The sequence below is a fragment of the Crocuta crocuta genome, unplaced genomic scaffold (assembly GCF_008692635.1).
Source record: "Crocuta crocuta isolate KB4526 unplaced genomic scaffold, BGI_CrCroc_1.0 scaffold204, whole genome shotgun sequence".
In the NCBI taxonomy this organism is placed as follows: domain Eukaryota; kingdom Metazoa; phylum Chordata; class Mammalia; order Carnivora; family Hyaenidae; genus Crocuta; species Crocuta crocuta.
In genome coordinates, this window is record NW_027529603.1 from 2135946 (window position 1) to 2149799 (window position 13854).

Consider the following 13854-nt stretch of genomic DNA (forward strand, 5'->3'; position numbering starts at 1 on the left):
ACTTTTTTTAAAAAAAAAAAAAAAAAAAAAAAAAAAAGGCCACTGGATTTCAGGAAAATGTTCCTGTCCCTGACCCCTTTCAGAGCTGGGCTGCCTTGGGGAAGTGGGTGGGAGGTGGGGAGAGCTCGCCCAGGCCAGGGGTCAATTTTCATGTCACTAGCTTCGAATCCAGTTCCCACTCCAGTGGCTGGAGAGTGACCTGAGTGCTACTTGAAGATACAGATATTCCTTGTCCATGCCTGTAAATAGCATGTCCTCTTACCCCTCTCAGCTTTGCTAATACCTCTCCTCTCCCTTCTCTTCAGCTTCCTCCCAGTGGCGGAGGAAGAAGATAGAAAGGACACTGCTTTCTCACCCCAGCCCCCCCCCCCCCCGCCCAGGTCCACAGTGTCTAAGGTTAATGCACACATATTCACGCACACGAAGCACTCACCTAGAGCTATCTGTGCCTCTCCAGAGTTGAGACAGGAAGGGAAGGTCCGTAACCCATGAACCGGGCCATTGAGCACGAGACACTTTTCATTAGGGGCAGGAAGGTGAACCGGGGGCCTTGGCAGCCTCCCTGAGAGCACCCCCTCCCATCCAGATCCCACAGAGCTGAAAGCTCTGTCCTCCCTGCTGCTCTCAGGAGTGTGCAGGGCTGGAGGGAGGGGAAGAACGTTTGCTGTATTAAGGCTAAGAGGTAGGGGGCAGGGTCCATCCCCCAGCCTTCATCAGGAAAGGAAAGGGCTTTGGGGTCAGGTGACAGCTATTCCCCACCAAGAGATTCAGGGTCACAGGTTTCTCCCCACACCTCTGAACTCAGGGCCTAGCCACCCTCAAACTTCCAAATCCCATTTTCGTGATATGTGAAGCTACTTATTTCTTACCCTTCATGGAGGCTTCGTGGGGAATTTCCAGCCCTTTAATGCCTGTGTGACCCCACCCCACTCCCACGGTCGTATAAAGGTCAAATAGTGAAGGAGCTAGGGGAAGACTGCTTCAGCCAGGTCCTGGGGTGGGGTCTTTAGGTTTTCTCACTTTGACAAGCCCCTGAATGTTTTTATAGTAGTTTTTTTGTATTTTTTTGTAATGACAGTATTATGGAAAAAAAAATAAAGTATTTTAAAAATAAGGCATCTGAGCAGGAGCAATGAACCTGGGATGGGGGGCAGGTGTGAAGTGCCACTCAACTTCCCTCCACGGCCCTGGTCACCTCTGAGAACTCCAGGTAATCCTTCAATATAAGGTGAAGCTGACTCCTTCCTTCCTCTAAGCCTAGTCTCATGGGATTTCTAGAACATATACCCCAAACACAGCAAAGACAGAAGACACCACTCAGCTATGAGAAGAAAGAAATCTATTTAGAAAGAATAAATATCCTTTGTTGTGAGAAATAGAGACTATCCTCTTTGAAGGATATGCTAGCATGAGAGCTAATAGATTTTCTCTACATAGACTGGAATTTTCCTTTCAGAAAAACTGTCCTCCTAGGAGGGGATGGAGGAGGACTTTCTGGTTAACTAGAAGAGGTACATCCCCAAAGACAGAGCCTGGGGCAATGGAAAGTGTGAGTGGCTTGAGGTACCTGGCATCTTTGGCCCATGCTAACAGGGCCTGGCTGGGGATGCAGGCTCCCTGAAAGGCAGGAGCATGGTTGCTGATCCTTAAATCTTACAACTTTCCGGGGATGTCTGTCCTTGTCTCTGAAATACCTATCCCTGCGGAGGCAACTCTGATCCTCAGGGCCTGTGTGATGCATTTGTCACTTTCCTTGGCTCTGGGTAAGGAGGAGCCCTATAGTCACAGGAGTGCCCATCCGCATGCTATGCCTGGGCCTGGACTTCCTGCTGGTGCTGACTTTCCTCCATGCCTGAGCCCCAGATCTTTCTCCAAGATCAAGCCCACAAGAACCATGCCCTCCTGAGCTTCAGTGTCCTCAGTGCCATGAAGACATCTCTCCCTTCACCTGGGCCTGGGCTCCATACAGAGGCTAACACCAACTACACTTTACGAGGGAACTTCTGCCCTTGCCTTTTCACCTGGAGCAATGCCAGCAGGGGGGAAATAAAAGCTCCTCATCATTTATCATTTTACCTAAAGTACTTTAGTGAGAAGCCTGTTCCTTCCAGTGCAGAAATCAAGAGGTCTTGCTCACAAGGATGCCTGCTAATTTCCTGACCCAGGCAGGGAGATCCCCAATCCTGCATCCACTACTCCATGCTTTCTTGTTTTGGGTCCCCTAGGTTGTCTTTCTCTTCACTTGGAGCTAAATTATGGCCCTGGCTCTTTCCTCAGGCCTAAAGCTTTGGGATCCAGGTCTGCTGAGCCAGACTGCTTCCTCTGGCCTCAGTGTGTTCATAGAAGACCTGGGAAACTGTCATATCTCCACTGAGCACTCTCTAGGGATGGGCCTATGAGTCCTTAGAAGCCAAGCTGTGAGGCCAGGAGCACTTCAATGAAAAAGTCCTGAAGTTGGCTCTGCAACTCTACCTGTAATTTAAGCCTTTCCCATTTTGGAGGCTACATGGGGGATTTGTAGTCCTTTAATGTCTGTGTAACCCTCTACACCACACACACACACACACACACACACACACCCCTATATAAAAGTCAAGATGTAAAGAACACAGGGGAAAGATTGTTTCAACCAGGTTCTGGGGATGGGGTGTTTACTGGGTTTTCTCACTTAGAGAAGCCCCTGAATCCTTTTATAGTAGTGTTGTGTGTGTGTGTGTGTGTGTGTGTGTGTGTGTGTGTAATTTTGTAATGACAGTAGTACTGCGACCTTCCTTTGCTCATTTGTATGACAGTAATATATTTTTTAAGGTTTGACCATCCTGAATCTTAGACAACCAGTACTCTTGGTGGTGGAAGCCATTCCTTGGTCACTGAAGCTCCTTGACCACTCAGATAACCATTTAGCTTCTGGGCATCTCCCAGCTCACTGACTCTCAGAACATCTTCAGATTGTGACTTAGCAGCTGGAATCTTATTGGACTTCACTGTCTCCCTGGACTCTGACCCTTGAAGGAATCCCTAAATTAATATCCCATATTCTTTCCCTAAAGTGGAAACTACAACAAGATGCTCTCTTTTGTGATGATCCCTTCTAGACACTCTTCTCTCTGCTCTCTGCCTCTGGGGCACTGCTTCTCCATGGCTGGAGTCTGTTGGTATAGAACTCCACTAGCATTCCTTGGGTCATGTCCTGCCATCATTTGGAAGTGACTCTGGGCTGCCTGTCTTGTCCCCCATACAGTCGGATTGTGCCATGATTTGTCCATGATGATGGACTAAAGTTTGTCTGCTCTTCTTCTTGGACTGGGGTCCTGTGTGAACCATGACCAATATCTCAGGGCCCTCTGGTTTCCTTTGTCACTGATGAGGGGACAGGGAAAGGACTATCCAGAGTAGGAACTGATTTTTTTGTGATCAGCCTGTCCTTTGACCTGCACAATGGCTTCTTTCAAACTGCTAAGCAAACTTGGCTTAGCCATCTCTAAAACATGGGTGGCTGAAAAAGAAAAATGGACCAAGGAAGTAACCATAATTGAGTTTCTAACAACTTAACAGTTCTTTGGATTCAAGGACCTAGTGAGGTAAGCTCTACCTCTGCCACACCCAAAACTGTATAACCTGGGCTTCCTACTGCTTATCTAATGCCTAGATCAAGGAAGGGAAGCTTCCAAGAGGTATTCAGGCAGTGTTCCTGATGCACTGAGAGTACCAAATTTCCAGTTTCCAAGTGGCTGTAAGACTTTGCAGGAGGGGACAATGTATAACTGGCAGCAAACCATGAACAATACACACCTATACGCACAATAAGACCACTGTGATAGACCAGCCCCAGCTTCCTGTCCAAGTAAACCAAGGCATTTTCCAGTTGTTTCCAAAATAGGTTCTCTTTTGAACACATTGATAAGTCCTCTTCTAGCCAAAACCCTGAGTGACTCAACAAGTCACTCTTTATCTCCTCTGCAGAATCAGCTCCCAAAGCCTTCACGGGGTAGCTTTCTGAATTCCTTGATAGGTAACTATTGGGGCCTTTCTTCAGACTATCCCTCAGACTCTTCCCTGGGTCATTCCCTAACTGGAACTTTGGTGGGCCCCTCCCATAGAAACTTTCTGGGTGTCATAATCCAATCTTTCTTAGATCCTTGCTGCTTTGGCCCATAAACACAGAGGGCTGTGAAAGTCTTATGATTGTTCCTTAGCTGAGATTTGTCCATTGGTTGCCACAAGGCTGCATCATACCAGAGACTCTTGGATCCTATAAGCCAAGACCCACCAGCACCCCATGGGACTCTTTCAAAGGTAGTGCTCTAGCTGGTTCCAAACATCATTACTTACAGGAAATTCTCTAGGAAGAATAGAAACTGGCACATAGGCCTGGGAGGCCAGGCTGTCTTGAAGATTAAAACTCACACATTTTCAAACTACTTCTGTAACAGGTATTCAATTTCAGTTTGAGGTGAGATATTGTACCTCATGCTGGGTCATAAGAAAGGATACTCCAGAGACCCTAATTTGGGGTGGAGAAGAAGGTAGTAGGAGTGGGAGTAAGAATTAACGTTTGGGAAGCAGGATTCAGGGCTGGAAAGCAATGGGAAATCTTTGGCCTGGGTTTAAACGGAGGGGCAGAGGAATGGGCATTAGAAACCATACTTCATAAAACAAAGGGAGACTCTGGTGGGGAACAACTACCAGAGACCAGGACAGTAGCCACAAGGGACTAACCGTGCAGAGAGGAGAGATCCTAAGACAGCTGCCTCCATTTATGCTGCCATGATCCTCCCCCTCCAGGCTTGAGACTGTGGGAGCTGCTGAAGACTGTGCAGTGATCCACAATTGTTGGTAGCCTCTGGTGTATTGCATGTCAGCAAGTGACTCAACAATAATCCCAGATTATTATAACATATATACCCTTAGCAAAAAAAAAAAAATATATATATATATATATGTATATGTATATTAAACATATATACCCTTAGCAAAAACCACAAGATCCATTGGTTCCAATGGTTTAATGAAACCTCTGTCTAATCACTGATCACTAAGTTAACCAAGTAGAGACTTGAGTGACCACACACAAAACAAAAAGAAGTGGCACTCAGTCAGTTGAGCATCCAGCTTCAGGTCAGGTCATGATCTCACAGCTCATGGGTTCAAGTCCTGTGTTGGGCTCTGTGCTGACAGCTCAGAGCCTGCAGCCTGCTTCAGATTTGCATTTCCCTCTCTCTCTCTGCTCTCCCCTCCCCCATTGCATGTGCACATACTCTGTCTGTCTGTCTCTCTCAGAAAAAAAAAAAAGGTAACCCTGAGGAAACCCAGACATTGAACTTACTAGACAAAGACTAAATCAGCTGTTTAAAATAAGTTCAAGGAGGGGCGCCTGGGTGGCTCAGTCGGTTAAGCGTCCGACTTTCGCTTGGGTCATGATCTCGCGGATCGTGGGTTCGAGCCCCGCGTCGGGCTCTGTGCTGACTGCCAGCTCAGAGCCTGGAGCCTGTTTCAGTCTGTGACTCCCTCTCTCTCTGACCCTCCCCTGCTCATGCTGTCTCTCTCTCTCTCCTAGCAATAAATAAAAAGTTAAAAAAAAAAAAAATAAAATAAGTTCAAGGAAAACTATATCTAGGGGCACCTGGGTGGCTCAGTTAAGCATCAGACTTCGGCTCCGGTCATGATCTCACGGTTTGTGGGTTCGAGCTCCACATTGGGCTCTGTGCTGACAGCTCAGAGCCTGGAGCCTGTTTCAGATTCTGTGTCTCCCCCTCTCTCTGCCCTTCCCATGCTCATGCTCTGTCTCTCTCTGTCTCTCAATAATAAATAAAAAAGGTTAAAAATTAAAAAAAAAACCTATGTCTAAAAAGATGAATGAAAAGTATGAAAACAATGCCTCACCAAATAGATATTATCAATAAAGAAATAGAAATTATGTTTAAAACTAACCAAATAGAAATTCGGGAGTTGAAAAGTACAATAACTGAAATGAAAGTTTCAATAAAAGTTCAAGAGCAGATCTGAGAAGGTGGAAGAAAAACCAATGAATTTAAAGATAAGTTGACTGGGATTATGCAGTGTGAGGAGCAGAAAAAAAATAATGAAGAAAAATGAACAGAGCCTAGGAGACCTGTGGGACACCACCAAGAATAACAATACACAAATTATAGGAATCCCAGAAAGAGTTGGGGTGGGGGGTTGGAAGGGGCAGAAATATCTGGAGAAACAATGGGCTAAAATCACCCACTTTGACTGAAAGACTAGTCTATATATCCAGGAAGCTCAACAAATTCCAAACAGGATGAACACAAAGAGATCCACCCTTACACGCATCATAATCAAATTGTCAAAAGACAAAACAGAAAGAGAACCTTGAAAGAGGCAAGAGAAAAGTGACTCATCATGCACAAGGAATCCTCAGTAAGGTTTAACAGCTGATTAAACCTTCTCATCAGAAGCCATGAAGCCAGAAGGAATTGGTTGACATACTCAAGTTCTGGAAGAAAAATTCCATACTTACCTAAACTATCCAACAAAAATGAAGGAGTAATCAAGACCAGATAAACAAAAACTGAGGACCCATTGCTAGCAAATCTTCCTTACAAAAAATAGTAATGGGAGTCTGTCAGGCTAAAATAAAAGAAACTAGAGAGTAACTCAAGTCCACATAAAGAAATAAAAAGCACTGGTAGAAGTAACGACAAAGGAAAAGTATGAAAGATAATATAAATGTATATTTATGATTCTTTTCTTCTTTGGATTTAAAAGATGTTGCATAAATCAATAATAATAAATCTGTGTTGATGAATGTATAATTCATCATAATGTATAAAGATGTAATTTGTACACCTGTGAGAGCACAAAGGAGGGAAAAGAAAATAAAACTAAATAGGAGCAAAGTTTATAGGAGCAAACTGTATAGAAGCAACTAGATTGTCATAAATTAAGATTTATTAAGATAAAGATAAGTAAAAAAGATTAAGGTAAGATTTATGAGGATAAGTTAATAAATGTAAATTATGATAATTATGATGCCCAGGGCAACCACTAAGAAAATAATTCAAAAATATATGAAAAGAAACAGCAAGGTCATTAAAGTGGCATACCAGAAATATCAATTTAACAAAAAAAGGAGGCAGTGATGGAGTAAGTGAGAAAAAAAAATAACATAATATGAAATGCTAACAGCAAAATTGTAGACATAAATCCTAGTATCAGTAATTACATTAAGTGTGAGTGGATTAAACTCTCCAATTAAAAGGCAAACACTGAAAACATAGATTAAAAATACATGACCCAATTACATTGCATCTACAAGAGGTACAGTTTTTCATTTAAAGACAAAAGCTAAGAGATGCCTGGGTGGCTCAGTTGGTTTAGCATCCAACTCTTGATTTTGGCTCAGGTCATGATCCCAAGACAGTGGTACTGACCCCCAAGTCAGACTTTGCACTGAGTGTGGAGCTTGCTTGGAATTCTCTCTCTCTCTCCTTCTGCCCTTTCCCCCCTGCTCATGCTCTCTCTCTCTCTCTCTCTCATTCTCTCTTTCTCAAACTAAAAAAATAAAAAGACACAAGCTAAAAGTAAACAGATGGAAAAAGATACACCATGCAGACCATAACCAAAAGCTAGCTATAATGAGGCAATACTAATATCAGAAAAAATAAACTTTACAGTCAGAGAAAGACAGATATCATATGTTTTCACTCATATATGGATATTTAGAAACTTAACAGAAGACCATGGGGAAAGGGAAGGGGAGCAAGTAGTTATAAACAGAGAGGAAGGGAAGCAAACCATAAGAGACTCTTAAATACAGAGAACAAATTGAACATTGATGGGGTGTAGGGGAGAGGAGACAGTGGGTGCTGGGCATTGAGGAGGTCATTTGTTGGGATAATGCTTAGTGTTATATGTAAGCCAATTTGACAATAAATTATATTTAAAAAATAAAATTAAATAAGATAAAAGTTTTTAAAAAGCAAAAAATAGACTTTAAAAGAAAACATTTTACAAAAGACAAAAAAAAGGTATTTTATAATGATAAAAAATTAATCCATTAAGAAGATATAACAATTATAAATATATATGCATCTAACAAAGAGCCTCCAAAACATAAAGCAAAAAATGATGTAACTGCAGGGAGAAATAAACAATTCATAAAAAATAATTGGAAGTGGAAGTATTGAAATTTCAATACTTCACCTTTTTAAAATATTCCACTTCTGGGGCGCCTGGGTGGCTTAGTCGGTTAAGCATCCGACTTTCGCTTGGGTCATGATCTCGCGGTTCGTGGGTTCGAGCCCCGCGTCGGGCTCTGTGCTGACTGCCAGCTCAGAGCCTGGACCCTGTTTCAGTCTGTGACTCCCTCTCTCTCTGACCCTCCCCTGCTCACGCTGTCTCTCTCTCTCTCTCCTAGAAATAAATAAAACATTAAAAAAAATAAAATAAAATAAAATAAAATAAAATATTCGTGTTCCAATAATATATAAAAACAACTATGCCAAAGATTAACAGGGAAATAGAAGACTTGAAAAATAGTATAAATCACCTAGACCTAACAGACATCTATAGAGTATTCCATCCAATGACAGCAAAATACACATTCTTTTCAAGTACTCATGAAACATTCTCCAAGTTAAACCATAGGTTAGGCCTTACAACAAGAACTGATAAGCTCAAAATGAATTAAATCATAATTAATTATGTTCTGTAATCACAATAGAATGAAAGAAATCACTATGAGAAGGAATTTGGGAAAATTATAAATATGTAGAAATCAAGCAACACCCACCTAAATAACCAATGTATCAAAGAAAAAAATCACAATGGAATTTAGAAAATACTTAGAGGCAAATAAAAAATATCAAAACTTATGGGATGGAATGAAAGCAGTACTCAGAGGGAAATTTATATCTGTAAATACATTTAAAAAGTATTTCAAATCAACAACTTAAGTTTGTATCTTAGAACTAAGCTAGATAAAGAAGAGGAGGAAGGTACCGGGGTGGCTCAGTCAGTGAAGTGTCTGACTCTTGATTTCGGCTCAGGTCATGATCTCACAGTTTATGAGTTCAAGCCCCACATCAGGCTCTGCACGGACAACACAGAGTCTGCTTGGGATTCTCTCTCTCTTCCTCTCTCTCTGCCCCTGCCTCCCTCTCTCTTTCCCTCTCTCTCCCTCTCTCTCTCTTTCTCTCTCCCTGTCTCTCAAAATAAATAAATAACCAAAAAAAAAAAAAAAAAAAAAAAGAAGAAGCAGAGGGCCACCTGGGTGGTTCAGTCCAGTCAGTTGAGCATCTGACTCTTAATTTCCACTCAGGTCACAATCTCATGGCTCATGGGATAAAGCCTTTAGTTCATCTGCATTATTAGCACAAAGACTGCTTGGGATTCTCTCTCTTCCTCTCTCTCTCAGCCCCTCTCCAGCTCACACACATGCTCTCTCTTAATTAATTATTATTTAATAAAAAAAAAGAAGATAAAGAGGAAAGAAACTCCAAGCAAGCAGAAGGAAGAAAATAATAAATAGATCAGAAAAAAATAAAATAGGGTATAGAAAACAATAGAAAAAAATAAATGAAATCAAAAGTTGGTTGTTTGAAAAGATGAAAAAAATACAAATCTTTAGTAAGATTGAATAAAAAAAGAGATAAGATTCAAATTACTAAAATCAGAAGTGATTATTGGGGACAGTATCAACTTTAGAGCAATAAAAAGTATTAGAATACTATGAACAATAGTACACCAACAAATTAGATAACCTATAAGAAAGGGACAAATTCCTTGAAACATATTATGATAGTTAATTTCACGTGTCTGTGTTACTAAGCCATGGGGTGCCCAGATATTTGGTCAAACATTATTCTGGGAGGTTTAATTTTTGAGGATTTTTTTTGATGATATTAACATTTTTAAAAAAATTTTATGTTTATTTATTATTGAGACAGAAACAGCATGAATGGGGGAGGGGCAGAAAGAGAGGGAGACACAGAATCTGAAGCAGCCTTCAGGTCCTGAGCTATCAGCACAGAGCCCGACGTGGGGCTGGAACACACGAACCATGAGATCATGACATGAGCTAAAGTCAGGGGCTAAACTGGCTGAGCCACCCATGTGTCCTGAGATTAACATTTTATCAGTAGACTGAGTAAAACAGATTTCCCTCCCTAATGTGGGTGAGCCTCATCCAATTAGTTGAAGGCCTGAATAGAATGAAAAGGCTGAACCTGCCCAGAATGAGAGAGAGCTTCCTGCCTAACAGCCTTTGAACTGGCTTTTCTCCTGCCTTCAGACTTGAAGTGAAACATCAGCTATTCCTGGGTTTCAAATCTGCCAGCCTTGGGACTGAAACTACAGCATTGGCATTCCTGCTTCTTTGGACTTAAATTGGAACTAAAAAAATCAGGTCTCCTGGATCTCTAGCTTGCCAACTCACTCTGTACATCTTGGCATTTGCCAGCCTCCATAATTGTGAGGGCCAATTTCTTATAACAAATCATATATATGTATCTATGTGTGTATATATACATATATACATATTACATATATATACACATACTATACTATATACATACACATATATGTGTATATTTATGTGTGTGTGTATGTATTTTTTTAAAGTATATGTATATTTATCGTATTGGTTCTGTTTTTCTAGAGAACCCTGACTAATACACAGATATTACCTAAACTGTCTCAAAAACAAACAAACAGAAACCAGAAATCTCAACAGACCTATAACAAGAGATTGGGTCAGTAATCAAAAACATTCCAAAAAAGAAGACATAGAGATGGTCAATAGAAACATTACAAGATGCTCAACACTGTTTCGGATTCTGTGTCTCCTTCTTTCTCTGCCTCTCCCCCACTCATGCTCTGTCTCTCTTTCTCTCAAAAAAAAAAAAAATGCTCAACATCACTAAATCATCAGAGAAATGCAAATAATAATGGAATGTCACTTTACACCTGTCAGAATGGCTAAAATTAAAAACACAAGAAAAAACAAGTGTTGGCAAAGATGTGGGAAAAAAGAAACCCTGGTGCAGCCACTTCGGAAAATATGGAGGTTCCTCAAAAAACTAAAACTAGAAATACCATATGATGCAATAATTCCATTACTGGGTATTTTTTAAACATTTATTTATCTTTTAGAGAGAAAAAGTGTGAGCAGGAGAGGGGCAGAAAGAGAGGGGGACACAGCGTCCAAAGAGGGCTCTGTGCTGACAGAAGAGAGCCCCTTGCGGGCTGAAACTCATGAACTATGAGATCATGACCTGAGCCTAAGCCAGACATTTAACTGAATGAGTCACCCAGGCACCCTCCACTACTGGGTATTTATCCAAAGAAAATGAAAACACTAATTCAAAAAGATATGTGAACCCCTATGTTTATTGAAGCATTATTTACAAAAGCTAAGATATGGAAGTAACCCAAGTGTCCATCCATAGATTAATGGATAAAGAATATGTGGTATGCATATATATAATGGAATATTACTCAGCCAAAGACCAACAAAGTCCAACAATATGGATGGGCCTAGAAGGTATAATTCTAAATGAAATAAATCAGTCAGAGAAAGACAAATGCCATATGATTTCGCTTATATGTGAAATTTAAGAAATAAAACAAATGAAGAAACAAAAAAAAAAAAAGGAAGAAAATAAAGAACAGACTCTTAAAGGTAGAGAACAAACTGGTGGTTGCCACTGGGNGGAAGTAAATAAAGAACAGACTCTTAAAGGTAGAGAACAAACTGGTGGTTGCCACTGGGGAGGTGGGAGAGGTAAAACTGGTGATGGAGATTAAGAATACACTTACCTTGACGAGCACTGAGAAATGTATAGAATTGTGGAATCATTATATTGTACACCTGAAACTAATATAACACTATATGTTAATTATTCTTCAATGAGTAAGTAAATAAAATCAACAAACAAGCAAAACAAAAACCTTCCAACAAAGAGAAGCCCTGGACCTGATGGTAAACTCCAGTAAATTTCATGAAACATTTCTCTTTTTTTACCAAGCATTTAAAGTAGTAATACCAACCCTCCTCAAACTCTTCCTCAAAATTGAAAAGGGAATACTTTCTAACTCATTCTATGAAGTCAAAATTACCTGATACTAAAGCCAGATAAAGAAAAATTAGGTAAGAAATCATAGGATTAGAAATTTTAAGTAGATTCTAAATAAATTTAAATAATAAAATGAGGGGTCCCTGGTTGGCTCAGTTGGTTAAATGTCTGACTCTTGATTTTGGCTCAGGTCATGATCTCATGGTTCATGGTTTCAAGCCCTACATCAGGCTCTGTGCTGACAGTACGGAGCCTTCTTGAGATTCTCTGTGTCCCTCCTGTGCTTGTGTGCTCTCTCTCTCTCTCTCAAAATTAATAAACTTTAAAAAATAAATAATAATAATACTAATATTAGGTTAGAAAAGAAAATTATAGGCCAACATCCCTTATGAATATAGATACAAAAATCCTCAACAAAATAGTAGAAAATTTAACTCAATAGCACATTAAAAGAGTTGTTATTATTCCTCAAAACTAAGTGGGATTTGTTCCAGGAACATAGGGGTACTTCAACATAAGAAAAGCAATCAATATAATACGTCATATTAGTAGAATAAAAGGGAAAAACACATGATCATCTCTATTGATACAGAAAATGTATTTAATAAAATCCAAACTTTTCATGATAAAAACCCAGAAAACAAGGAATAGAGGGAAAATTCCTCAACATGATAATGGGTATTTATGAAAAACCTACTGCTAGTGTCAAACTCCACAGCTAAAGACTAAAAATATTCCCCTAATTTAGGGAACAAGACAAAGATGCCCACTTTAACCACTGCTATTCAACATTGTACTGGAAGTTCTAGCCAGAGTATTAGATAAGAAAAAGAAGCAGAAAGCATCCAAACTGAAAAGAAAAAGGTGAAATTATCTCTATTCAGATGACATGCACACGATCCTATATATAGAAAATCCAAAAGAATTCACAAGAGACCTAGTAGAGCTAATAAATGAACTCAACAAAGTTACAAGGTACAAGATCAACACACTAAATCATTTGTGTTTCTCTGTGCACCACAAAGAATCCAAAAAAGAAATCAAGAAAGCACTTCCATTTAAACCTACAAAACATTGGTGAAAGAAATTAAAGAAGAGCTAAATAAGTAGAAAGGCACCACATGTTTATGGACAGGAAGACCTAATATTGTTAAGATGTCAACATTACTCAAAGTGCTTTACATATTCAACAAATCTCTATCAAAAAGTCCAATAGCCTTTTTTGCAGAAATGTAAAAGCCATCCTCAAGACCATATGTAATTTCAAGGAATCCTGAATAGCCAAAACAATCTTGTAAAAGAATAAAGTTGGAGGACTCACACCTGCTTGGCTTCAAAACTTACCACAAAACTACAACAATTAAAACAGTATGGTACTAACATAAGAACAGACATATAAAGCAATGGAATAAAATTAAAAGCCTAGAAATAAACCTTCACAGATGGTTAATTTATTTTTTTTATTCAAGTATAATTAACATACAGTGTTACATTAGTTTCAGGTGACCAATATGATTCAACAATTCTATACATTGCTCAGTGTTCATCAAGATTAAGTGTACTCAATCCTCTTCAACTATTTCACCTATCTTCCCACCCACCGCGCCTCTGGCAACCACTTGTTTGTTCTCTATATTTAAGAGTCTGGTTTTTGTCTCTTTTTTTTTCTTTGTTCATTTGTTTCTTAAATTCCACACATGAATGAAATCATATGGCATTTGTCTTTCTCTGACTTTTTTCACTTAGGATTATATCCTCTAGATCCATCCATGTTGTTGCAATGGTTAACTGATTT